This window comes from Argentina silus (genome assembly GCF_951799395.1).
Source record: "Argentina silus genome assembly, chromosome: 9".
Lineage (NCBI taxonomy): Eukaryota > Metazoa > Chordata > Actinopteri > Argentiniformes > Argentinidae > Argentina > Argentina silus.
The window spans coordinates 3,907,417-3,912,416 of NC_139663.1; the positions used below are offsets into that span (position 1 = coordinate 3,907,417).

The window sequence follows — 5,000 nt, forward strand, 5'->3', positions numbered from 1 at the left end:
ACACACACACACACACCAGACTGCTTCAAGTGCCACATGACCCCATCTGTTGGGTAATCTCGGGCCTCAGGTCCTATCGCATCAGGAGGAAGTCAGATAGGCAGCGCTAACCGTATCACAGGGGAACTAACACACTAACGAACACACACACACACGGCTGTTTGGACAGCCCATGATAATGGTTCTATCAGGCCGTATCAGCGGAAGTGTTCATGCGATAGGTGACCAGATTTGCCCCCAATCAGTGCACCTGGACATACACGCGTACACACAGACCCACACACGCAGGCAGGCAGGCAGGGCGGGCGCACGCGCACACACACACACACACACACACCTGTCCATTTGGCCAAACGTCCCATTAAGGAGCACCTGATCCTTCTCTTATCCATCCATCCTGACATTATCTTATCAGATCAGATATGGTCGTTATTACAATGAAGCAAAACACTGCAATCTGCAACGCAGGCTGCACAATGAGCTCATAGTTTCAGTGCAGAGAGATAACCTATATTGAGACAGCTGGACACAGGCACTGATGCTGAGTTTCTCCACAACAACATCAGAAAACACGCATGTTCCTGCTGTTCCTGGCTTATCGTGTGTGTGTGTGTGTGTGTGTGTGTGTGTGTGTGTGTGTGTGTGTGTGTGACTTACAGCACGTCTTCTCAGGAATGTTCATGTGAGTCCAGTCAAGGTCACAGAACAACAGTGTGAGACACACTCAGGACAGGGGGAGAGGAAAAGACATCAAACACATGCGTGTAATACACACACACACACACACACACACACACACACTTTCACAGGCAGAAAGGCATTTGAGATCGTAAACAGGAATCATCTCCTCTGCCAGGGAATATGGACTGTCTGGCTGGCTGACGTGTTCATCTGGGTTCTCATCCTCCAGCTGGACCAGACTGACCAGGAGGGAGTCTATCCTACATTCCAAAGGCCATGCCACCCCACCCCGAGAAAACCCACTCAGTCCAGAGAGAAGGAATATGGCACTGTGTGTGTGTACAATGTGTGTGTATGTGTGCGTGTGTCTGTGAGCGTGTGTGTGTATCTGTGTGCGTGCGTGTACGTGTGTGTCTGTGAGCGTGTGTGTGTGTATCTGTTTGAGTGCGTGTACGTGTGTGTCTGTGAGTGTGTGTGTGTGTGTGTTAGTGTGTGTGTGTGTGTCTGTGTGTGCGTGCATGTGTTGTGTGTGTGTGTGTGTGCATGTGTGTGTGCGTGTGTTAGTGTGTGTGTGTGTGTGTGTGTGTGTGTGTCTGTGTGTGTGCGTGCATGTGTTGTGTGTGTGTGTGTGTGTGTGTGCGTGTCAGCGCCACCCTGCCTGCCTCCTCTCAAAATACCCATCATCCTCTGTGTCACTCCGGGGCGTCTGCAGTCATCACAGAGATGAGAACAGAAGAAGATGAGATGAGAAGGGGAGGAAGGGAGGGAGGGAGGAAGGAGAGGAAGGGAGGGAGGAAAGGAGAGTGCGGTGAGAAGAAAGAGAAGGAAAGAGAGGAGAAGAAGAGCGGAGCTGACGGAGTGGAAAAGGTGCTACTGGGCAGGAGAGCCAACGACCTGACCCAGGCTTGTCCTTAAAGAGCACTGGAGCAAGGAGCAAACCCAGCCTGAGCCCCGCCTGGGAGAACAGGGAGGTGATTGAGGACATACACCAATGGGAGGGAGGGGAGGAGAGAGGGGAGGGGGAGGGCGGTGGGGGGGGCAGGGGCATGGGGGAGAGAGGGGGGGGGGGGGGGGAAGGTGCCACATCCCCCCAGGGTCCCACCTGGGCTCAGGTGGCACAGAGGCAGCAGGGCTGGCTCCGAAAGGGCACCTGTGTCTGTGCCTAGGACAATGACTGCCTCTCTTTCACTCTCTAACACACACATACACAGTACACACACACACACATACACATATATATACACACACACACACACACACACACGCACGCAGGCATGCACACACACACACACATATACACACACAAGCACGCACGCACGCAGGCATGCACACACATACACTCACAGTACACATACACACACACACACACACACACAATACACAGTATGTACACACTTGACCCAGCATTGCTCACAGCGAGAACCAACGGAACAATCACGAAGCAAACAGGACATGATCAAAGCACGGGCCAAACACTTCCAAAGGACTCAGCTCCACTGTATTAGTTTGACAAATGTTCTCCCAATACATAATGCCGGGTGGATCATTTTTCTCCTGTCTCGCGTATTCTTGAAACATTATCCAACCAGTCATTTTTAAGACAGAAACAATAGGGCTGATGGTTGTATGTCGGGTTCAAGTAAGAAAGAGTACCCTTCAAGTAAGAAAGAGTACCCTCTCCTACTTGTACAGAAAGAGAGAGAGAGAGAGAGAGAGAGTCAAAACTCCCCCGGAAAAGCTCAGAGTGGAATCAGACACAGCCATATCAATCACGATGATACAGTACGTCTGAGAAAAACAGCCCGCTTATTCTGCGCAGCCATGTGCAAAGCTGGCCGAGTCCAGCTATTGTTCAGACACTGCATTTGAAACTCCGGGAGGTGGGATGAGACAGACAGACAGAGAGAGAGAGAGAGAGAGGCATCGAATCGGTAAAGATAAACATGAGGAAGTGTACTTTTCACGGTTCCCCCTCCCTCCCTCCCTCCGGCAGTGGAGAGAGACACGGTCAGAAAACAAAGAAGCAGTCATTGCTCTTCTCCCTGGATTATTAAAGAGAGGATGATAACATAATCAACTAATAATGGGAAGAACAAATCTGCAGCGTTCATCTTACATAACTGCTGAGTGAGTAATGATAGGTGATGTTTCCTTCAACACAGCTCCCTCCCGTCTGCCAGGGCACTCTCACTCACTCACGGCCCGGCACACACACACACGCGCGCACGCACACACACATGCACGCACACACAGTACACACAGTACACACAGTACACACAGTACACACACACACACACACACACACACAGTACACACAGTACACACAGTACACACACACACACACACACACACAGACACACAGACACACACAGCCCAAGCAACACCAACCAATAATAGCCCCACAGACCAGCAACACTGCCAATTCCAACCAAACCAGCCAAAAACAGACCAGGTAGCAACACCAGCCAATGACAGTCTCTCACGGAGTGACCCTGAACTAATGGGAACCCCCATGCGCCATAGCAACAACCTTGCAACCCCACTGCTTTCAGCCAATCTGAGCCCATATGCCTTGGCAACAGCTTCAGAGTCCTCCAACAGTCATTGACACTCCATCTGCAGGAATATCAACGGCACGCAGGCCGGAGAGGCAGAGTGAGAAGACATCACCACCATCACAGAGCCTCTGAGCCCATCTGCCGATGTACGTCACCACTTGACACGCTTAGCTTATGTATGAATCTCTTGTGAATCACACAAAAGTGTAACAGTGGTAATGACATGGCGATTACACGCACCAGCCATCGTTGACGGTGATGAGTGACCATCGGAAGCGAGAGGACTAGATTTAGTGAGTGTATCCAGTCTACTGTGAGGCTAGGCTAATCGTTTTCTGAGCCTCGCAGACTGTCCCCATGTGTCTAGTTTTATATCTATACCCCAAAAACAACAACAGCAGTGTTCCCTGAACGGGCGTAACCGGATCCAAGAGGAACCAATTTGTCACGCTGTCGATACGAGCCTGTCTGACAGGGGCTTAAGGCGCGATGACGACCGCAGTGGGACCGCAGTGGGACCGCAGTGGGACCCGCGTCAGCTGGAAGAGGGAGTTGTTGGACCCCGATGCTGCAGCCGATTGTAGCTACGGCCAAGTTACAGAGTCCCGCTGAGCGCACACGGTCCGGAGCGGTCACCGCTCGGTCACCCGAGCCGGCAACGTCCGGCACAATACGGCCGTTGTCTGGCCCAGTTCATCTACGGTGAACCGCCGCCGCCTCGCCGCCTCGCCGCCTCGCCCCGTCAGGACAGCCACAGCGCAGGAACATGACAGCCAGCCATGATATAGTCAATTCACAATCATGAATCACGGTCTAAGCTTTTTTCAGAGCCATGCCAAGAAGCCTTTTTATACATTTAAAAACAAGCACTTTATGGTCTAGTGCCACATTTTTCTCCAATGTACCCTTAATCCTCCAGACATCAGCCACCCAAGTACAGGAGGAGTTCTACAGGGCCGTATGTCTATCTGTCTGTCTGTCTGTCTGTCTGTCTGTCTGCACCCCCATATCGCATGTTCCTCTCCGGGCGCTGCAACAACACTGACGTGCAATCAGAGACTGGAAGGCCTGGTGCCAAGGGAGCGCGGTAAATTGTCAACTGACGAAAGAGCGGAAAAAAAAGTGTGTTTTGGGTTTGGTCCGGGGGAGGGCTTTAAGCGGCTGAAAAGCTCAGGGTTTTTTCCCCCCTCCACGGGGCCTGGGACACAGCTAATGGATTCTCTCCGCCAATGAAACAGTATTCCGGCTGCAGTCTCAGAGAGCAGGGTGCCACCTGAAAGGCTTTCCCACAGACCTTCGCGCTCTCTCTAGATGCCCGGGCGCAGCCCTGCTGGAGATTAGGGGAGGGGATGGAGGGATGAAGAAGGGATGGAGGGGTGGAGAAGATATGGAGAGGAAGGGATGGGGGTAGAGGGGTAGAGTAGGAGGAAGGAACTGGGTGGAAGAATGGAGAGAGGAGGGGCATTGGGTGGATAGGGGATCTCCCTCTCTCTCTCTCTCTCATTCTCTCTCTGTCTCTGTCTCTGTAGTTTTGTGTTTGTGACATCTCACACAGACCCCTCTCTCTGAGAGCCGTGGCGAATCGCTGCGCTCCGAGTAACATAATCCCACCCCCGCCCTTAACACACTTTACATTGGTGACATGTACTGTACGCCTCTTGTTTCAGGTTACCATGGTGATCGACGACAACAGAGTGCATACACACACAGGACAGTGAGTAGGCACCGCCAATCAGCCCCCCCCCCCCCCCTTGTGCCCAC

General features: G+C 52.3%; 1 protein-coding gene across 1 annotated transcript in view; it reads right to left on the reverse strand.

Annotated features, from left to right (window-relative positions):
• LOC310809240 (cAMP-dependent protein kinase type I-beta regulatory subunit-like) overlaps positions 1-5,000 on the reverse strand; it is a 39,994-nt gene that overhangs the window by 14,863 nt on the left and 20,131 nt on the right. The gene's annotated exons all lie outside the window — the stretch shown is intronic.